The 23,220-nt window shown below is 51.8% G+C and overlaps 1 pseudogene; it reads left to right on the forward strand.

Moving 5' to 3' along the window:
* LOC123927103 overlaps positions 1 to 16,115 on the forward strand; it is a 65,223-nt pseudogene extending 49,108 nt beyond the window's left edge.
* Positions 16,116 to 23,220: the final 7,105 nt, after the last annotated feature.

Raw genomic sequence — 23,220 nt, forward strand, 5'->3', positions numbered from 1 at the left:
CTAGCACGAAAGCCTTTCTGATGGCATCACTTGTGCAATGGGTCTCTTCTTACAAGCTCTGTGCTTGCTCCTGTGGGCTCCAAACCCATGTGTCCTTCCTGTGCCTGAGGTTCTAGGGTATAGGATCGGTCTTTGGTGATTTGTCAGCTTTGAAGATGGGGAGGCCATTATGGATATTTTCTGAAAATGCTAGAGGAACTCATGTCCTCACTGTTGAAGACTCCAGACAGTCCTCAAGCATCAAAGAGCACTCCTCTTTCTCCAGGACAGGAAAAGCTTGCTGTGGCATGGGGATCTCAAATCCGAATGGGAGCCAGCTGCATGGCCCATGAGACCACGCCCACCCAGGAGGGCTGTCCTGGGCACAAACAGGCGTTGTGACCCTCAAGGTGTGCCCGCTTTCCAACCAGCCCCCTCACTAGCTGGACCAGGAGCCCACATATAGGGCCTGCCATACCCCTATGCCCAAATCCTCACCCTTGGTCGGTTTTCCAGGTGCCGGAACCCAGAAGTCGACTCCGAATCTCTGCTATGGCGGGACCCCTGAGACGAAAAACAGCACTCTTGCATTTCCCCGAAAGACACCAAAACCTTGGGAGCTGTGCAGAATCCTCACAGAGGCAAAATATTCTATGGCTCCATGAGGCTACCGCTACATTCCGTGGCCAACTGAGACACACAACCCAGACAGAAAACACTGTGCTCCTGCCTCCCCATCCAACTCATTTCTGATCCCGGGCACTGTCCCAATGGTCTGCAGATCGGGCCTGCCATCATCTCGCCCAGAACCCTATCCCGAGTTTGTGTTTGCAGACTTTTGTCCCCAAAGTCCTGGCCAAAAGGCCCTCCAGGATGGGGCCTCTGGAGTCCGAGCGCTGGACTCTGCCTGCCCACCCGAAGGAAGCTCTGACTGTCACATTTGCACAAACCCACAAGTTTGGGAGACACCTGCAATGCCCCTGAACCAACCCCTAATTCGTTGACCGCCTTGGAAAAAGGCGCTTCCGACAAATGCCAGACACCTACCTCCAGGGAGACACCCAGGTCAATGGCCCTGAGTCAGAAGTGGAAACTGACTGACCCCTAGGACTACAAAGGAAACTTAGCTGAGCTTTGCAGGCATCTGCATCCAGTGTCAAACTCTGCAATACATGCATATGGTCCAACACTTGATCCCTGAGCCAAAAAGCAGAACACCTCCTGACCCAAGAAGGCAACCTCACTCTTGGGAGCTGCGTCCAACCCTCAGGGGAGGAAAATCCTGCTAGGTGCCTGTGACCCCACCACAATCTAAGGTCTCCCTGGACACAAGTCAGCATTGTGACCAATCAGTATGAGGCTCCCTGTCACCTCAGCCCCCTGGGAACTTTGCCCCAGAGCCACCAGATCATAATGGCCTTGTTCCTGGGTGGGTAGTGTAAACGGAGCTCCTCTTCTCAGGCATCCATGCGGTGACATCTGCTACAACATCATTCCATTTAGGGTCACTGGTGCCATCAAAATGGACGCCACCTTTCACGCAGAGGGAAATCTTGCTCTTCGGAGCTGCTCACAAGCCCCAGCCTGGAAAGATCTCCATGGCCTCCTGAGGCCACCCCTCCACTCATTGGCCATCATGGACACAACTCTAGTGTGAGCCCCATTCTGACACGTGCCCTGAATCTGGTGCTGGAGAACGCAATTCAGATGCTGCACATTGTAAATGCCATGTGCTCAGCACTGAAAGGAACCAGCACTGGTGCGTTCAGAATTTTGTCCTCACCATCCTGACCCGCCAGCCCTTCAGATTGTTCATTTGGGAGCCACAACACAGTCTTCTGCCGGCCCTTCAGAAAGAGGAAGTTCCCTAGGGGCCTGCCCAGAATCCCCACGTGAGGATCAAGCTGCATGGACCTCTACAGCATACCAATATCCTAGTCTTCCCTGTGCACTAATGCTCTGTCTGACAGCCTGAGCCCCGACCACCCATCAGCCCTCCAGGTAGCGCTCCACATATTCTGCGGGTGGGACCTGCCATAGCCAGAGACTGTCATCCTACCCAACCTGGGTACTCAGGCGTCAGTGCCCAGACCAGAGCTCAAATCGGGCCTATGAGGGAACCTCAAGCATAAAAGAGCACTCCTCCTTCCCCACAAGACTAAAACCTTGCTGTGGGGTTGGGAGCCAGCTGCATGTCCCATGAGACCACGCCCACCCAGTAGGGCTACCCTGGCCATAAACAGGTATTGTGACCCTCAGCCTGAGTCCTTTTACAGGATATCTGCACCCGGTGGTCAGACCTCCCAGAGATCTCATGATACCCAAGAGGCCTCCCTGTTGATTGAGATCTCTAGACGTTGTAGTGGAAATATGAACACCTGGTGAGTCATTGTCACCTTCTCCATGGCCCGAATTTATAGTCTTTGGGAGCGGGAGTCTTTTGGGAGTCTTTGGGAGCGAATTTATAGTCTTTGGGAGCAGCGGGACTCTCACCACCAGCCCTCTGCACTCCTGAGACGGGCAAGGATCCACAATTCCATCTTACCTACTAAAGGTCAAGAAATGGTCAGTACTACAACCAAGCCTCAGGCCAGGAACTCCACACTCCGCACATGTGTATGGTCCTCTGACCCATTCAGGACCCTTGTGACCAGGACAAGGGCCACCCGAGGAAAGTTCCCAGTGAACACCAGCAACCATGCCAAAGACATGCCTGTAGTATTCAACAGCGAGGAACGAGTTCCTCTAGCATCTCCAGTAACCATACCAAGAAGGCCTCCCCATCTTCCAAGCTGACCAAGCACCAAAGGCAGACCCCACACCCTAGAACCTTAGGCCCAGGAGGGACTCATCGGTATGGAGCCAACAGGAGCAAGCACGGAGCCTGGTGGAGCAGGCCCATTGCCCATGTGAAGCGATTGGAAAGGATTCCATGCCAGTTTCAGGAAGACAACATGAATTTACAAAAGGATGCCTTGAAGAGGATTCAACGGCCTAAGATCCCTGAGCATTCCCTCAGGGTGTTGCAGCTTCCTTCTGTGGAACTAAATGGAGATGTTGCAGCACAAGGATGCCTTAAACCTCCCATTTTCATTCCACAATGGTTTTCATGGGATAAACACACTGCATGTTGCGGATGATGGGCATGTTCTAAAGGAGCCAGGTGAGGAGGAACAATGGGAGAACAAGGGGCCATAGCAGCGGGACAGAGAGCAGATGCTCCATGCTGGTGGGGAGATGCAAGACGACGAAGAAGAAGAGAACAAACAAGGGGGCTCAGAGTCAAGGTCTGGCATTTTAAGATGGCGGGATGTGCTCTGGACCTGGCTGTGTTCCATAGGGGCAAAGGTCCAAATTAAATAAAACATCCTCTGGCCCCAGTCAGTCCTTATCTACTGTTTCTTGTTGTTGCTGTTGTTGTTTTTCAATGATGTGATTGCATGTATGGGAGAGAGATAGACAGCGAGAACACAATCAGTGAGGGAGCTGTGGAGGGAGAAGACTTGCATCTGTTGGGAAACTGAGGTCGGAGCCATTCCAATGAGCCTGGGATAAGGAGCAGAGCTGAAGGCCGCTTCTGAACTGATGGAGCCACCCCTGGACACAATCTTTGTCTGCTTAACACCTCATTGTACTAGACAAGAACTCCTGCTCTGTCATTCTTTAGAAATTCAGGGGGTAAGGTTTTGGCATGGGCTGGTGTGGCTTTCTGTATACACGTGCTGATAGAGCTGGCATAGCTGGTCACCTCGAAGTAACGCACTTGGCTTTAGAAACACTCTTCTCTCAAGCATATTTGGGTGAAGAGAATTCCTCCATTGCTAGCTTTGGAAGGGTGAATGACACTGTGTATTGTGTTGCTCTGATTCTGTGGATGGTGCTGGGAGTCCTCTGTGCATCGGAATCTGGATCTCTGTTTCTGCCCCCAGATGAGGGATGTTTGCGGTTCTGATTTCTCAAAGAAATGTTGGGCCCACTATTTTCTCTCTCTTCTCGGTCTCCTACAATAAGCACCCATAGACATTCATTGCAGTCAGAGATTTCCCTAAGTCCATTGTCATGTTCCATCCTTCTTCCTCCTCTCCATTGCTTTGCTTCTTTTTTTCCCAATACTTGTATTCCAGGTACTTCATTGGATCCTCTGGTTCTGCAAACTTCCTGAACTTTGCATCCAGCCTGCTAAGAAATCTTTTCAGAAGGGCCTCTTCATTTTATTTAATTTTTTTAATCACCTTTATCTCTGCGATCTGAGACTCCCTGATTCCTTTAAGTTTTTCTGATCCAGAGTGAATATCCTGGCTGCTGCTTAAATCCTCCACCGGCATGTGACATGTACAGGTTTCACTTCGATTTCTTGGCCATGACCAGTTCCTGTTCTTTTGCCGCAGCATCAACTGATTCTTCCATCATTGCCTTAGTTCAGGTCTCTGTATTCTTCTCTGTATTCGAAAAGCACCTTCGGTTTTCTACCCTGAGAGGAATTTCTTTAGGATGATGGTGTCAGGGAGTGCCACTGGCTGACCCTTGATGGAGTCTCCGGTATATGTGGAATGTCCACTGGGTTGGGTTGTGGCTGTCTACTCTCTTTTGGACCAGTCCTCTGCAAAGGCACTCATTGCCTGCCGTTCAGCGGGTTTGGTGTCTGGACCGCATATGGTGAGGTTTAGCTTGGTCAGCTCTGATGTGCCTGTGAACGGAGACTTTCAACCCACTCAGCCTTTAAGGCCTGCTGAATGCTGTGGTCAAGAGAGATGATGTGGGCAAGGCTTTCTTCTAGTCCCCAATGGAGGGTCTGTTCTCCTGGCACTAAGCAACGTGGCCTGAAGAAGCTAGTCCCAGCAGGTGTGAGTATCCTGGCTGCTGCTTAAATCCTCCACCTGGCATGTGACATATACATGTTTCACTTCAGTTTCTTGGCCATGACCAGTTCCTGTTCTTTTGCTTGTGGGGTTACAATGCTGGCTTGTGTCCAGGGAGACCTTAGAATTTGGCAGGGGCTCAGGCGCCATGCAGGATTCTCTGCCCCTGATTGTTTGCCACAGCACCAAAGAGCCAGGTTGCTTTCTGGGGACAGGAGGTTTTCTGTTTTGTGGCTAAGCGATCAAGTGTTGGACCATATGTAGGTATTCCAGAATTTGCCTCTGGAGTCAGATGCCTGCAAGGCTAAGCTAGGGTTCCATTGAGGTCCTAGGGGTATGTCAGGTTCCACCATCTGACTCAAGTCCATGGACCTGGGTGTCTGCCAGGAGGTAGGTTTCCGGCTTGTGTCTGAATACTCCTTTTTTTCCAAGGCGGCCAACAAATTTGGGGTGGGTTTAGGGTCATTGTATGTGTCTCCAAATCTGGAGGGTTTGTGCAAATTTGACGGGCAGAGTTTCCTTCGGTTGGCATTCAGAGTCCTGCGCTATGCCTCCAGAGGCCCCATCCGGGAGGGCCTGTCAGCCAGGGCATCGTGGACAAAAGTCTGCAAACACAAACTTGGGATAGCGTTTTGGGCGAGGAGATGGCAGGCCCAAACTAGGGACAATGAGGGCAGTGTCGTGGGATCTGAAATGAGGGCAATGCGGAGGCAGGAATGCAGGCTTTTTGTCTGGGTTGTGTGTCTCAGTTGGCCACGGAATGAAACAGTAGCCTCATGGGGCCATGGGAGATTCTGCCTCTGTGAGGGTTCTGCCCGGCTCCCAAGGGTTTGGTGTCTTTCGGGGGGAAAGGAAGAGTTCTATTTTCCATCTCATGGGTACCACCATAGAAGAGATTCCAGAGTCGGGTTCCGGGTGCCTGTGCCTCAAGAGCCTGACCAAGGGTGAGGATTTGGGCCTAGGGGCATGTCAGAACAGATATTCGGGCTCCTGGTCCAGCTAGCGAGGGTGCCGTTTTGAAAGCAGACTCAGGCTGATGGTCACAATGTCTGTTTGTGCCCAGGGCAGCCCTCTGGGTTGGCATAGTGTCATGGGCCATGTAGCTGGCTCCCACTCTGAGGGTTAGAGCCCCATCCCCACAGCAAGCTTTACTGTCGTGGAGAAGAAGGACTGCTCTTTGATGCTTGAGGTTCCCCCATAGGCTGGGATTTGAGCTATGGTCTGGGCACAGACGCCTGAATAACCAGGATGGGTAGAGATGACAGTCTCTGACCTTGGCATGTCCCACTTACAGGATATGTTGCCCGATACCTGGGGGGCTGATGGGAAGTCAGGGCTCAGGCTTTGTCAGACAGAACATTATTGCACAGGGCGGCCAAAGACATTGGGGTGCCGTCGAGGTTCTTGCAGGTTGATCCTCACGTGGGGATTCTGGGCAGACCACTAAGGCCCCCCCTTTTTTTTTCTGGAGGGCCGGCAGCAGATGGCGTTGTGGTTCCAGAATGAATAATCTGGAGGGCTGGCGGGCCAAGAGGGTGAGGACGGAATTCTGAATGCACAAGTGCCTGTTCAGTTCAGTTCTGAGCACATGGCATTAAAAATGTATAACGTCTGACTAGAGATCTCCAGCACCTGAATCAGGGCACGTGTCAGATGATCTCTCACACTGGAGTTTCTGTCGATGGTGGCCGAGGAAGGGAGGGTTGCCCACATGTGGCCATGTAGGTCTTCGCAGGCTGGGGCTTGTGAGCTGTTCCGAACAGCAAGCTTTCCTTCTGCGGGACAGGGGGAATCCATATTGGTGGCAACAGGGCCCCCTGCATGTAAAGATGTCATAGCAGAAGTCACCACATAGATTCCTGGAATGCCCAGCTCCGCTTAGCCTTCCAACCCAGAAACAAGACCATTTCGAGGTGGTGGAAGTGCGGCAAAGTGCCCAGGGAGCTGTGGTGAATGGGAGCCTCATTCTGATGGGTCACAATGCTGGCTGGTGTCCAGGGAGACCTTAGAATGTGGCGGGGGCTCAAGTGCCATGCAGGATTCTCCTCCCCTGAGGGTTGGTAGCAGCGCCCAAGAGCCAGGTAGCCTTCTGGGGACAGAAGGTGTTCTGTTTTGTGCTCAGGGATCAAGTTTTGTACCATATGTAGGTAATCCATAAACTTACTCTGGAACAGATGCCTGCAAATCTCAGCTAGGGTTCCGTTGAGGTACTAGGGGCTTGTCAGATTCCATCTTCTGACTCAGGGCCATTGATCTGTGTGTCTGCCTGGAGGTAGGTGTCTGGCATGTGTCAAACTGCGGTCTATGTCCAGAGCGGCCATAGAAATTAGGTGGGCTCATTGCTTGGGATCTGAAATTAGGGTGACGGGGAGCGGGAGTGCAGGGTTTTCATCTTGGTTTTGTGTCTCCGTTTGCATGGCATGATGGGTGGCCTCATTGGTGCATGGGATACTCTGCCTCAGTGGGGATTTTGCATGGCTCCCAAGGTTTTGGTGTCTTTCTGGATGAAGGGAAGAGAGCTGTTTTCCTTCTCAGGGGTCCCACCATAGCATGGATTCCAGAGTAGGGTTCTGGGTATAGGTGCCTGGAGACCCCGACCAAGGGTGACGATTTGAGCCTAGAGACATGGCAGAACCGATGCGGGCTCCTGGTCCAGCTCCTGAGGGGCCTTCAGTGAAAGGCAGCTCAGACTTATGGTCACAATGCCTGGTTTTTGCCCACGGTGGACTTCCTGGGTGGCTGTGGTCTCAAGGGCCATGCAGCTGGCTGCCACTCGTAGGGTTTGACCCCCATCTCCACAGCAAATATTTCTGGCCATGGGAAAGGAGGAGTGCTCTTTTGTGCTTGAGGTTCCCCAATAGGCCGCAATTTGAGCTATGTTCGGGGAACAGATACCTGAACACCCAGACTGGGTAAAAATAACAGCCTGGGGCCAAGCCCGGTCCCACCTGCAGGTGGTGGCGCCCGCTACCTGGGGGGCTGACATCAGGTCGGGGCTCAGGCTGTGTCACACAGAGCATTAGTGCACAGTGTGTCCTGGATATTGTGGTTCCGACTAGGGTTGTGCTGTTGATCCTCACATGGGGATTCTTGGCAGCTCATGGGGCCCTCCTTCTTTCTGGAGGGCAGGAAAAAGGCTGTGTTGTGGCTCCAGAATTCCCAATCTGGTGGGCTTTTGGGCCAGATGGGTGAGGATGAAAGTCTGAAAGCAGAAGCGCCAGTTCATTTCAGTTCCGAGCACATGGCAGTTCCAATGTACAGCGTGTGGCTCGAGATCTCCAGCACCTGAGTTAGGGCGAGTGTCAGATTGTCGCTCACTCTGGAGTTTGTGGCCATGATGGCAGATGAATGGAGGGGTGGCCTCATGAAGCCATGGAAATTTTCCCAGGCTGGGTCTTTTGAACTGCTCCTAACAGCAAGCTTTCCTTCTGTGGGACAGGGGGAGTCTGTTTTAATGGCTCCAGAGTCCCCCATATGGAAAGACATGGTAGCAGAGCTCACCCCATAGATGTATGGAAAGCCCAGCTCAGCTTATCCTTTCAGCCCAGGAACAAGGCAGTTTCGATCTGCTGGCTCTGGCGCAAGTGCCCAGTGGGCTGAGCTAACAGGGCCTCATTCTGATGGGACATAATGATGGCTTGTGTCCAGGGAGACCTTAGAATGTGGTGAGGGCTCAGACGCCTTGCAGGATTCACCTCCTGTGAGGGTGGGACACAGCTCCCAGGAGCCAGGTGGCCTTCTGGGGACAGGAGATGTTCTGTTCTGTGGCTCAGGGACCAAGCGTTGGCCCATATGTAAGTCAGAACCTGCCTCTGGGGACAGATACCTACAAATCTCAGTTAGGGTTCCATTGAGGTCATAGTGGCATGTCAGTTTAAATCTTCTGACTCAGGGCCATTGTGCTGGGTGTCTGCCTGGAGGTAGGTGTCTGGCATGTGTTAGACTGTGCATTTCTGTCCAGAGCGGCCAACGAAATTGGGTGGGATCAGGGGCCTTGCAGGTGTCTCCCAATCTGGAGGGTTTCTCCAATATGACGGGCAGAATTTCCTTCGGGAGGGCCTTTAGAGTCCTGTGTCGTGGTTCCCGAGACCCTATCGGAGGCCTGTTACAGATGACTCCCCATCGTGCAGGGCCTGTTGGCCAGGGCTTTGGGGACAAAAGTCTGCAAACACAAATGGGGGTTAGTGTGAGGGCAAGGTGATGGCAGGCCCGATCTGCAAACCATAAGGGCAGTGCCTCAGGATTGGAAATTAGGGCGATGGGAAGGTGAGAGAGCAGGCTTTTCTGTCTGGGTTGTGTGTCTGGGTTTGGCACGGAATGGAGGGTTGGCCTCATGAGTCTATGGGAGGTTCTTCCTCTGTGCAGATTTTGCATGTCTCCCAAGGTTTTGGAGTCTTTCTGGATGAAAGGAAGAGTTTTGTTTTCCATCTCAGGGGTCCCGCCATAGCAGGGATTCCAGAGTGGGCTTCTGGTCTGGGTGCCTGAAGAACCCAGTGGAGCATGAGGATTTGGGCCTAGGGGCATGGAGGCCTGATATGTGGGCACGTGGTCTAGCTAGCGAGGGGGCTAGTTTGAAAGCAGGCCCAGGCTGAGAGTCACAATGCCTGTTTGTAGCCAGGGCAGCCCTCCTGTGTGGACGTGGTCTCATGGGCCATGCAGCTGGCTCCCACTCTGAGTATTAAACCCCCATCCCCACAGCAAGCTTTTCCAGCCATGGGGAAGGAGCAGTGCTCTTTTGAGCTTGAGGTTCCCCCATAGGTCAGGATTTGCGTTATCTTCTGGGTCCAGATGCCTGAATACACAGGTTGGGTAGAGATGACTGCCTAGGGCCATAGCCTGCCCCACTTGCAGGAGATGGTGCCCGCTACCTGGGGGGATGACTGGGGTCTGGGCTCAGGCTCTGTCAAACAGTGCATTAGTGCACAGTGTGGCCTGGATATTGGGGTTCCTTCTAGGGCCGTGCGGGTTGATACTCACCTGGGGATTCTGGGCAGACCCATAGGACCCTTCATCTTTCCGGAGGTCAGTCAGAAGACTGTGTTTTGTGGCTTCAGAATTCCCAATCTGGAGGGCTAGTGGGCAAGACAGGTGAGGACGTAAGTCTGAATGCACAAGCGCCTGTTCAGTTCATAACCGAGCACATGGCAGTTACAATGTGCAGAATCTGATTGGAGTTCCTCAGCACCTGAGTCAGGGAGAGTGTCGGATGTTCACTCACGCTGGAGTTTTGTCCATGATGCTCAATGATTGGAGACCATGAGACCATGGAGTTTTTCCCAGGCTGGGGCTTGTGAGCTGCTCCGAACAGCAAAATTTCCTTCTGCAGAACATGGGGAGTTCATATTGATGGCGCCATGGTCCCACATATGGAAAGACATGGTAGCAGAGTTCACTGCATAGATGTCTGGAAAGCCCAGCTCAGCTTATACTTTCAGTCCGGGAACAGGCAGTTTTGATCTGGTGGCCCTGGGGCAAGTGCCCAGGGTTCTTAGATCACAGGGAGCCTCGTGCTGATTGGTCACCATGCTGGCTTGTGTCCAGGGATACCTTAGAATGTGGTGGGGGCTCAGGTGCCATGCAGGATTCAACTACCATGAGGACTGGACGCAGCTCCCAAGAGCCAGGTTGCCTTCTGGGGACAGGAGGTGTTCTGTTTTATGGTGGACCAAGAATTGGACCATATGAGGTATTCCAGAACCTGCCTCTGGTGACAGATGGCTGCAAACCTTAGCTAGGGTTCCATTGAGGTCCTAGGGGCATCTCAGTTTCTATCTTCTGATTCAGGGCCATTGATCTGGGTGTCTGCCTGGAGGTAGGTGTCTGCATGTATCAGACTGTGTATTTCTGCCTAGAGCGGCCATCAAAATTGGGTGGGCTCGGGGGCTTTGCAGGTGTCTCCCAATCTGGAGGGTTTGTGCAACTGTGACGGGCAGAGTTTCCTATGGGAGGGCAGGTAGAGTCCTGTGCAGAGGCTCCAGACACCCCATCCTGGAGGGCCTGTCGGCCAGGGATTGGGGGACAAAAGTCTGCAAACACAAACTCAGGTTAGAGTGAGGGGAGAGGTGATGGCTGGCCTGATCTGCAGATCTTGAGGGCAGTGACTTGGGATCTGAAATTAGGGCATCGGGTAGTCGGGTCCGCAGGCTGTTCTGTCTGGGTTGTATGTCTCGACTGGCCACGGAGGAGTGATGGCCTCATGGGGCCATGAGAGATTCTGCCTCTGTGAGGATTCTGCCTAGCTCCCAAGCGGTTGGTGTCTTTCATGGGGAAGGGAAGAATGCAGGTTTCTGTCTCAGGAGTCCCGCCATAGCAGGGATTCCAGAGTCAGCTTCTAGATCCGGGCGCCTGGAGAACCCAACCGAGGGTGAGGATTTGGGCCTAGCGACATCTCACGTCTGATATGCGGGCTTCTGGTCCAGCTAGCGAGGTGGCTGGTTTGAAAGCAAGCTCAGGCTGAGAGTCAAAATGCCTGTTTTTGGCCAGGGCTGCCCTCCTGTGTGGGTGTGGTCTCATGGGCCATGCAGCTGGCTCCCACTCTGAGTGTTAAGCCCCCATCCCCACAGCAAGGTTTTCCCATTGTGGGGAAAGAGGAGTGCTCTTTATTGCTTGAGGTTCCCCCATAGGTCGGGATTTGAGCTCTGGTCTGGGCACAGACGACTGACAACACAGGTTGGGTAGAGATGACAGTCCCTGGCCATGGCAGATCTCCCCTGCAGGATATAGGGCCTGCAACCTGGGCGGCTGATGGGAGGTTGGGGTTCAGGCTGTGACAGACAGAGCACTAGTGCGCAGGGCGGCTGAGGATATTGGGGTTCCTTCGAGGTCCGTGCAGGTTGATCCTCACTTGGGGATTCTGAGCCGACCCCTAGGGAACTTCTTCTTTCTGGAGGGCAGGCAGAAGACTGTGTTGGATCTCCCGAATGAAAAATCTGGAGGGCTGGAGGGCCACGAATTGAGGACGGAATTCTGCACGCAAAAGCTCCAGTTCCGTTCCGTGCCGAGCACCTTGCATTTGCAATGTGCAAAGTCTGACTCGATATCTTTTGTACCTGTGTTAGGGCACGTGCCAGATGGTTGCCAACCCTGGAGTTTGTGTGTATGATGGCCGACGAGTGGAGGGGTGGCCTCATGAGGCCATGGAGGTCTTCCCAGGCTGGAGCTTTTGTTCTGCTCCGAACAGCAACCTTTCCTTCTGCGGGACAGGGGGAGTCCGTTTTGATGGCAGCTGGGTACCCCATTGGGAAAGATGTCGTAGCAGAAGTCCCTGCATGGATGCCTGGAAAGCTCAGCTTCGCTTACCCTTCCAGACCAGGAACAAGGCCGTTTGGATCTGGTGGCTCTGGGGCAAAGTGCTCAGGGGGCTGAGGTGACAGGGAGCCTCATTCTGATGGGTCACACGGCTTGCTTGTGTCCATGGAGACCTTAGAATATGGCGGGAGCTTAGGCGCCATACATGATTCTCCTCCCCTGAAGGTTGGATGCAATTCCCAAGAGCCAGGATGCCTTCTGGGGACAGGAGGTGTTTTGTGTTGTGGCTCAGGGGTCAAGTGTTGGACCATATGTAGGTATTCCAGAGTTTTCCTCTGGAGGCAGATGCCTGCAAACCTAGCTAGGGTTCCATTGAGGTCCTAGGGGTAAGTCAGATTGCATCTTTTGACTCAGGGACATTGACCTGGGTGCCTGCCTGGAGGTAGGTGTCTGGCATATATCCTAATGCACCTTTTTTCAAAGGCATCCAACGAAATTGTGGTGGGCTTAGGAGAATTGCAAGTGACTCCCCATCTGGACGGCGTTTCCAAATGTGATGGGCAGAGTTTCCATCAGGTGGGCATTCAGAGTCCTGCGCTGTGCCTCCAGATGCCCCATCCTGGAGGGCCTGTCTGCCATGGCTTCGGGAAAAAAAGTCCTCAAACACAAACTTGTGATAGGGTTTTGGGCGAGGTGATGGCAGGCCCAATCTAGGGACCGTGACGGCAGTGCTGCCGGATCTGAAATGAGGGCGACATGGAGGCAGGAGTGCAGGCTTTTCTGTCTGGGTTGTTGTCTTGGTTGGCCTCAAATTGTAGCAGTAGCCTCATGGGGCCATGGGAGATTTTCTTTCTGTGAAGATTCTGCCTGGCTCCCAAGGGTTTGGCGTCTTTTGGGGGGAAGGGAAGAGTGCTGTTTTCTGTCTCAGTGGTCCAGTCATAGCAGTTATTCAGAGTCAGCTTCTGGGTTCGGGCTCATGGAGAACTCGACCGAGGGTGAGGATTTGGGCCTAGGGGCATGTTAGGCCCTATATGTGGGCTCCTGGTTCAGCTAGCAAGGGGGCTGGTTTGAAAGTGGGTCACAACCTCAGTGTGACTGAGGGTCACAATGCCTGTTTGGGTCCAGGTCACCCCTCCTGGGTGGGCGTGGTCTCATGGGTCATGCTGCTGGCTCCCACTCTGATGGTTTGACCCCCATCCCCACAGCAAGCTATTCCCTTCGTGGCAAGGGAGGAGTGCTCTTTTATGCTTGAGGTTCCCCCATAATTGGGGATTTGAGCTATGGTCTGGGTGGGTAGAAATGACAGTCTCTGACCTTGGCACATCCCACTGGAAGGTAATGGGGCCTGTTACATGGGGGGCTGATGGGAGGTCAAGACTCAGGCTGTGTCAGACAGAGCATTACTGCACAGAGCGGCCACAGATATTGGGATGTCGTCAAGGTTCCTTCAGGTTGATCCTCACGTGAGGATTCTGGGCAGACACCTTGGGCCCTACTTCTTTCTGGAGGGCAGGCAGAAGACTGTGTTGTTGCTCCCGAATGAACAATCTGGAGGACTGGTGGGCCAGGTGGGTGAGGACGGAATTCTGAACACAGAAGCGCTGGTTCAGTTCAGTGCTGAGCACATGGCATTTCCTATGTGCAGCTTCTGAGTCCAGATATCCAGCACCTGAGTGAGGGCACGTGTCTGATAGTCACTCACGCTGGAGTTTGTGTCCATCTATACGGACAGCAGGTACACGTTTGCTACTCTCCATATACATGGGGCTCTTTATAAAGAAGGGGGCCATTTAACAGCAGAAGGAAAAGGAATTAAAAACAGAGAAGAAATATTGGCTCTCCTCCAGGCTATCTATGACCCAAAAGAGGTGGCCATTATGCATTGCCCGGGACACCAAAAGGGGAGTGATCTGATCTCAAAAGGAAACCAATTAGCTGATCAAGCTGCAAAGAAATCAGCTTGAGAAACAGTACAAGAACTAGTTACACTCCTGGCTCCAGCCATACCAGAAACACCGAAGTTTTCAGAAGATGATTTAAGTATTTACAGAAATGGGTTAAATTGGTCTATGAAGGGGACTGGGCTAAGACTGAAGCGGGATAAATAATTCTTCCCCGAAGACTAGGCAAAAGTTCGTAGACCAGATACATCAGGGTACTCACTTGGGGACACGCAAACTCAAGGAGCTTATAGGCAAGCAGTTCCAGGTTTCTAAATTAGGGCATATGGTTCAGGATGTAGTTGAAAGATATGCTCAATGCCAGGCAGTTAATGTGGGAAGAACGAAAATGGGAAGAGGGAAAAGAGAAAGAGTTTAGGAACCAAGAATTTACTGGGAAATAGATTTTACAGAAATGAAACCTGGAAAATATGGGCACAAGTACATGTTAGTTTTTGTAGATACTTTTTCAGGCTGGGTACAGGCTTCTCCCGCCAAACATGAGACGGCAGGAGTGGTAGCCAAAAAGCTACTAGAAGAAATAATTCCTAGGTTTATGCTGCCTCACGCAATCAGGTCAGAAAATGACCCTGCATTTGTGAGTTTAGTCTCACAGGAATTGGCCAAGGCCATGGGCACTAATTGGAAACTACATTGTGCCTACCTGCCCCAGAGTTCTGGGCAAGTAGAGAGAATGAACCGGACTCTTGAAGAGACCTTGAGAAAACTAATTCTGGAGACTGGTGGTGGATGGGTGGATCTCCTTCCTTTTGCTCTCTTCAGGGCATGATGTACACCCTATTTAAGCAAGGTGACCCCATTTGCAATAATGTTTGGGAGACACCCCCACCCCCCATCCTCGACTACAAGAGGTTGACCTAGCAGAAATGACTGATAAATCTGTACTCCATTCACTGCAGGCATTACAGTCTGTCAAATAAAAGCCCACTCAGGGATCTGGACTTCCCACACTGGGACGGAGACGGAGGTGGTACTACATACTTAACAACCTGGGGACTTGGTTTGGATATGTCGCTATCAAGTAGGAAACTTGGAGCCTCGCTGGAAGGACCATTTACTGTTATCTTGAAAACCCCCATGGCAATAAAATTGGAAGGAATTAGAGCCTGGATTCATGCAGGTCATGTCAAACGAGCCGAGGACAAGGACTCCCCCAGAGATGGAAGGTGCAGTTGACAGACCCCGCTGACCATGGACTAAAGCTAAGACTAAAAGAACTGTGAGTTTATTGTTGCTCCTATTGTTACCTGTTTATGTAAAGTATAGGTAGGAAATTAGATGAACGAAATTATGAAAAATGGAAAATGTTATACAGAGTGGTAAATGGCTAACTCATCAGCCGACTGTGCATGAGTGTCATTTGTACAAAAGAAAACTAGAAGGATAAAAATGTTAGACTTACATGCTCAGTATAACCCCTTACAACAGGAGAACATAGAACTGGCTGAAAAGTCAAGGATTTGCCTAATCTCCAAAGAAAAGGGGGGAACGTAAGGTCCTGGTTGGCCATAGGGAGTCATTTTGTGTTTATGTAGTGAACTTAGATTGACCCCAACCCTCCCAGAGGAACTTACTTGCAAAGGCGAGATACAAGGGCGGGTCAGGCCAGGTGAAGACATCCAATCAGTGGGGAGCACATATATCTACTAGGGCAAATTGAAATTCAATTGGCCACCTCTGTGTTACCTAGCAGTTGTGTGTGTGTGTGTGTGTGTGTGTGTGTGTGTGTGTGTGTGTGTGTGGCAGACCTAGCATGCCTGTGCAGTTTTCTCTGTGTATTGTAATCCCATTAGCCACCTGTGTGTGGACCAGGCTCAACCACCTCTCTAAAAGCTGGTCTGTGAGGCTGCAGAAGGTAGCAGGAGGAGTCAGAGTAGCTGGTAGGGGAGTCATTGGGAGCAGACTTGTCGCCCCGAGCAGTAGCACCAGCAGCAGCAACAGCAGCGACAGTGCCACCGCAATTGGCCTCACTGCCCCGAGCAGCAGCAGTAGCATCATCAGCGGCAGCGCCACCATGACTGACCTCATGCCTCGGGCAGTAGCACCAGCAGCGGACTCGCCGCCCTGAGCAGGAGCATCAGCAGCAGCAACAGCAGCGGCGCCATCGCAAGCAGCCTCGCCGCATCAGGCAGTGCCACCACCGGGCGAAGCCTCTCAGGAGCCGACAGTGCAGCCTCATCAGGAGCAGCATTGCTGGGAGCCTCATTGGCTGTGGCCTCATCTGGGGAGCGGCTTCACCGGGAACGGCCTGTGGTACAGTGAGGGTGGGGCAGGGAGCCTCCAGGAGGGACCCCATTGTCTGGGAGGCGGTGGACCCCAGCATGGCTCAGGAACCTACTGGTCAGTTTCATTTCTAATGCATAAGGTTCAGGCACCTACCGGTCATTTTTTTTCTCATGGGTGGGGCTCGGGCACCTACTGGTCAGTTTGGTTTCTAATGCAGGGGCTCGGGCACCTACCGGTCACTTTGGTTTCTAATGCATGGGGCTCAGGCACCTACTCATCACTTTGGTTTCTGATGCATGGTGCGAAATAAAGCTTTGCTTGATTTTCGATTTGTGTCAGTCTCGTTCCTTTGATTACGGACCCTAACGATGGCATTTCCAATGTGCATCATCTGAATCGAGATCTCCAGCCCCTGAGTCAGGGCAAATGTCAGATGGTCATTCATGTTGGTTTTGTGTCCATGATGGCCGACGAATAGAGGGGTGGTCTCATGAGGCCATGGAGGTCATCTCAGGCTGGGGCTTGTGAGCTCTCCGAACAGCAAGCTTTCCTTCTGCAGGACAGGGGGGTCCTTTTTGATGGCACCAGCATACCCCGTATGGAAAGACATCATAGCAGAAGTCACCGCATGGATGCCTGGAAAGCCCAGCTCCTCTTACACTTCCAGCCCAGTAACAAGGCAGTTTTGATCTGTTGGCTGTGGGGCAAAGTGACCAGGGAGCTGAGGTCACTGGGAGTCTCCTGCTGATGGGTCACGATGCTGACTTGAGCCCAGGGAGACTTTAGGATGTGACGTGGGTTCAGGCGCCATGCAGGATTCTCCTCCCCTGAGGGTTAGACGCAGCACCCAAGAGTCAGGTTGCCTTCTGGGGACAGGAGATGTGCTGTTTTTGCATAAGGGACCTAGCGTTGGAACATAGGTAAGTACTCTGAATATTCCTCTGGGGACAGATGCCTGCAAACCTAAGCTAGGATTCCATTGAGATCCTAAGGGCATGTCAGTTTCCTTTTCTGACTTAGGGCCATTGACCTGGGTGTCTTCCTGGAATTAGGTGTCTGGCATGTGTCAGAATGTGCATTTCTGACTAGAGTGGCCAACGAAATTGGGTAGGCTTAGGGTCCTTGAAGGTCTCTCCCAATCTGGAGGGTTTGTGCAACTGTGATGAGCAGAATATCCTTTGGAAGGGCAGGAGAGTCCTGAACTGTGGCTCAAGAGACCCCATCCAGGAGGGCCTGTGGGCCAGGGTTTTGGGGACAAAATTCTGCAAACACAAACTCGGTTTAGGATGAGGGGTGAGGTGATGGTAGGCCCGATCTGCAGACCGTGACAGTAGTGCCTCGAGATCTGAATATATTTCAATGGTGAGGTGAGAGCTCATGCTCTTCTGTCTGGGTTGTGTGTCTTGGTTGGCCAAGGAATGGAGTGATGGCCTCATGGTCCATGGGAGATTCTGACTCTGTGGGGATTTTGCATGGCTCCCAAGGTTTTGGTGTGTATCTGGATGAAGGGAAGAGAGCTGTTATCCGTCTCAGGGGTCCCGCCATAGCAGGGATTCCAGATTTGGCTTCTGTGTCCGGGTGCCAGGAGAACCCGACTGAGGGTGAGGATTTGGGCCTAGAGGCATGCCAGGCCCGAAATGCGGGCTCCTGGTCCAGCTAGTGAGGGGGCTTGTTTGAAAGCATGCTCAGGCTGATGGTTACAATGCCTGTTTTTGCCCAGGGCAGACCTCCTTGGTGGGCGTGTTCTCATGGGCCATGCAGCTGGCTCCCACTCTGAGGGTGTGACCCCATCTCCTCAGCAAGCTTTTCCAGCCATGGAGAAGGAGCAGTCCTCCTTTGTGCTTGAGGTTCCCCCATTGGCCGGGATTTGCGATATGGTCTACATACAAATGCCTGAACTCCCAGGTTTGATAGACATGACAGCCTAGGGCCATGGCCGGTCCCATGTGCAGGAGATGGTCCCCGCAACCTTAGGGGCTGACTGGAGGTCGGGGCTCAGGCTGTGTCACACAGAGCATTAGTGTACAGTCAGCCTGGATATTGGGGTTCCATCTAGGGCCGTGCAGGTTGATCCTCACATGGCGATTCTGGGCAGACCCATAGGACCCTTCTTCTTTTTAGAGGGTAGGCAGAAGGCTGTGTTGTGGCTCTAGAATTCCCAATCTGGACTGCTTGTTGGCCAGGAGGGTGAGGACGGAAGTCTGCACGCAGAAGCGCCATTTCTGTTCAGTGCCAAGCACATGGTAGTTCCAATGTCCATCGTCTGACACTAGATCTCCAGCACCTGATTCAGGGCAAGTATCGGATGGTCACTCACGCTGGAGTTTGTGTGCATGATGCTAGATGAATGGAAGGGTGGCCTCATGAGGCCATGGTAGTTTTCCCAGGCTGGGCCTTGTGAGATGCTCTGAACAGCAAGCTTTTCTTCTGCGGGACAGAGGGAGTCTGTGTTGATGGCTCCATGGTCCCCCAAATGGAAAGACATGGTAGTAGAGCTGACCACATAGATGTTTGGAAAGCCCAGCTCAGCTTATCCTCTCAGGTCAGGGACAAGGCAGTTTCCATCTGATGGCTCTTAGGCAAGTGCCCAAGGGGCTGAGTTGACGGGGAGCCTCATGCTGATGGGTCAGCATGCTGGCTTGTGTCCAGGGAGACCTTAGAATGTGGCAAGAGCTCAGGCGCCATGCAGGATTCCCCTCCCCTGAGGGTTGGATGCAGCTCCCAAGATCCAGGTTGCCTTCTGGGGACAGGAGGTGTTCTGTTTTTTGGATCAGGGACCTGGCATTGGAACATATGTAGGTAACTAACGTAGGAGCCTGCTTAGCCAGAGGAACTTACTTGTAAACCCCGGATATTGGGGCGGGACTGGCCAGATTGCCTTATCCAATCAGTGAGGTGTGCATATAGTAAATGTGGTGACTTGCAATCTCTTTGGCCACCTGTGTGTGGGCCAGGTTCAACCACCTCTGTAAAGGTTAGTCTGTATGGCTGGCGGGGGTGGGAGATAAGTAGGAGTTGTTAGAATAGCCGTTAGAGAATAGGAGGAGTTAGAATAGCCATTAGAGAATTAGGAGGAGTTAGAATAGCTTTTAGAGAAGTAGAAGGAGTTAGAATAGCTTTTAGAGTAGTAGAAGGAGATAGAGTAGCCGTTAGAGTAGCCATTGGGAGCTGTTAGTGTAGTCGTAGGAATGATAGCGTCGGGGTGGTCGGACACGTCGGAGCTTCAGGATCAGCGGGAGCATTGGGAGCGGCATTGCTGGGAGCAGCACCGCCAGGAGCGGCCTTGCCTCCCGGAGCAGCAGAGCTGCCCGCGACCTGCCTCTTGCAAACTGCCTTGCTTCCCAGAGCTGTGGCCTCTCCAGAGCGGCGTCATTCTGGGGAGCGGCATCGTTGGCGTGCGGCCTCGTCGGAGAGCGGCCTGGTCCAGGTCGGTCTCTTCATCATTGGTTGCGGCCTTCGTCCAGCATGTGGCCTCGTCCAGAGCGGCCTCGTCTGGGGAGCGGCCATTTCGGAGAGGCGTCATTGGGAGTAGAGTCTGTGTCATCAGGGTTGTCATCCTCGTCATCCTTACCTCTTTGTCATCAGGAGTGGCGAACTCATCATCGTTGCCTCTATGTAAGAAATGGCCCCCACTGGTCAGTTTCATTTTCGATGCTTGGTGTGAAATAAAGCTTTGCTTGATTTTCACTTTGTGTCAGTCTGGTTCCTTTGATCACAGACCCTAACACTGGGGCTCCCCCCAGGATCAAACAATGAGAACCAAGCCACCATCAGAATTTATGGGAAAAGCCTCCAGAGGTTTTGGGATCTTGTTCATCTGTCTGGCTGGAGCTCCAGGGTATGACCCACCAGGGAGAAGCTGGACGTAGCCATGCTCCCTAGTGCTGGAGTAGATGCGGGGATGGCCCATTCCTCTGTTGGTAGATCGACATGGGTTTCAAGTACCCCTTGGCGGTTGGGGATTTCAAGTCCCCTTAGATAGACAGTGGGATCGAGTCCCCCTAGACGGTCACCTGGGGATTCGAGTCCACCTTGGCGGTCACCAGGGGGTTTGATCCCCTAGGAAGTCAGGAGGTTTGTGTCCCCCTAAGCAATCTTCGGGGGTTAACATCCCCTGAGGTGGTCATCAGGGGTTCAAATCCCCCTAGGTGGTCAGGGGTTTGAGTCCCCCTAGAAATTCCCCACCAGTGGCAGGACCGCTGAGCCTGCAGTTGTCTTTGTCTTGTCTTTTTGTTGTCAGCTGTGTTGTTTGTTGTGTTTGGGTGAATGGGACAGGCAGAGAGTAAGGGAACTCTCATCTCTCCGTTCCTCATAATAGATGTGGGGCTTCGTCCTCACTCATTTCATGGGTTAAGGGCTATAACTGGAGCCGACTGGGGTTATTCTTTCTTGGAGAGAGACTTTAAGGAATATTCCCAAGCAGCTTCCAAAACTCCCTTTGTTTGGGGGAATTCCTTGCCTTCTCTGGCCGATCGTGGACTGCCTAGCCCCTCCCCTTGCTGATAAGGGTCATAATATGATTTTTAACCATATCTATTCTGAGTTTTTTGTCATTTGTAATTGATTTAATTCTCTTGTAAGATGAAGTCCACCTTAAAGGAAATTCAAATATGAGACTTTCAGATCAAATACAGTTCTTTGATATGTTGAAATCCTGGAACTGAATTTCCAGAAGTAAAAGTTTCACTCGCACTAAACCAGAATTAATATGGTGACTCAAGGTAAGAATGAGTCTCCAGGAGCTTTCCTAGAAAGGTTCATTGAAGCCTAAAAATGTATAGCCCGATCGACCCTGAGGCACCTGACAATCAGGGGGCAGTGAATCTTGCTTTTGCCAGTCAGTCAGCCCTGGATATAAGGACGAAACTTCAGGAAATTGAAGGATGTCAAGGGAAGAATCTGATTGAGTTATTGAGAATAGCAGAAAAAGTGTTTAAGAACAGGGATGCACAGGAGGATGAAAAACAGACAAATATCTGGTTAAGGTTTTGGCGTTACATGAGATAGGGGATAGTAAATGGAAGGAAAAGTGTAAGCACAGAGAAGGCAGGTGGGGAGACTTAGATTCAGATCAGTGTGCTTATTATAAGGATAAGGAACACTGGGCCAGGGAGTGCTCCAAAAGGAAGACGGCAATGCTGGCCACCAGAGTAAAAATTGAAGTTGAGAGGAAATTAATTTATTTATTTGGTGGACATGAGAGCCCAATTTTCATCATTACTTAAACCTATGGGAAAACTATCTGGAGAGGAAGTTTGGGCACAAGGAGCAAATGGCACAGAGAGACATAAATGGACAACAGAAAAGACTTTACGTTTGCCCTCAGGAGTAGTGAAACATCGATTTTTGGTTCTCCCTAATGCCCCATATAAATTGATGGGAAGAGATCTCCTCCACAAGTTACAAGCTGGCATTCAGTTCTCGGAAGTAGACATGACTGTAACCTTGAGACAACTCACAGTGTACAGTAGTATACTACTGCTTATGGCAGCAGTAGATGAATATCTCTTTTATGAGCCAGTTTCAAAACCAGAGGAGACAAAGGCGGAGCCTTCACAAATCCTACAGGTCGAGATTCCCGAGGTCTGGGCAGAAGGGAAACACCCTGGCTTGCTCAGAGGACAAACTGCAGTGGTGGTACAATTAAAGGCGACGGCTAAGGCTCTTCACATTTGGTAGCACCCCCTTCCCCGGGAAGCAAAGGAAGGGATCAGAAAGCACATTAAATACCTCTGAGGTGATGCGATCCTAGTTCCGTGCAAATCTCCATGGAACACACCTTTGCTGCCCATGAAAAAGGCCAAGACTGGGGAGTACTGACACATTCAGGACTTGTGGAAAGTTAATAAATGGGTTGAAGATATCCACCTGTCTGTGCCTAACCCCTATACACTACACTCCCTCCTGTGACCCAAAAGAACTGTGTATACCATCTCAGATTTTTAGGATGCATTTTTCTGCATATCTTTAGCATGGGAATCTCAAACACTTTTTGCTTTTGAGTGGTCCAACCCTCAGTCAGGATTCCATACTTTTTGACGGGGCCCTACACGAGGATTTGCGTGAGTACAGAACCTCCAACCAAGTAGTCACTCTGCTACAGTGTGTTGATGAGTTGCTAGTATCTGCTGAGGATGATGAGTCATGTTTGAGGGGGATAAGAGCTCTCTTACAGACTCTGCAAGAAAAAGGGTATTGGGTGTCAGCAAAGAAAGCACAGCGCTGTCAGAGCCATGCCACATATCTAAGCTTTGATCTCCACAAGGAAGTGCGTTCACTGAGTCCAGGAAACAGGTGATCACCTGATACCCCCACCCAACCACTTCCTGACAAGTCAGGGAGTTTCTTGGACGGTGGGCTTCTCTGTGCTGTGGATACAGCAGTTTGCGGAGATTGCCCAACCTCCCTTTGAAATGGCAAAAGGGGGGCGCTCACTATGATAGAGTGGACAGCTGAGGCAGAAGGAGCATTTCGGGAATTACAAACAGCTGTACTGAGTGCATTGGCCATCCCAGATGTTACCAAGCCCTTTCAATTGAATGTGAATGAAAATGCAGGCATGGCCAAAGGAGTTTTGACTCAGAATCTGGGGCCTTGGCAAAGGCCAGTAGCCTATCTTAGCAAGAAACTAGATCCAGTAGTGGCTGGGTTCCCCTCTTGCCTCTGCATAATTGCTGCCACGGCCCTCTTGGTCAAGGATGCAAGTAAATTGAATTTGGGTCAAAATCTCATCTTGACCACTACCCACGCTATTGAGGGCCTTCTCCAGACTAGACCAGACCGATGGATGACAAATACCTGAGTGACGGAGTATCAGGCCCTCCTCCTCAATGTACCAAGAGTGACCTTACGACCCCTGGAAGTACTAAATCCAGCCATGCTGCTGCCAGAGGAGCTGGCTGACCATCCACACAACTGCGGTGATGTCCTAACCCAAGTTGCAGGAA

This window comes from Meles meles, chromosome 16, assembly GCF_922984935.1.
Source record: "Meles meles chromosome 16, mMelMel3.1 paternal haplotype, whole genome shotgun sequence".
NCBI classification, from domain to species: Eukaryota; Metazoa; Chordata; class Mammalia; order Carnivora; family Mustelidae; genus Meles; species Meles meles.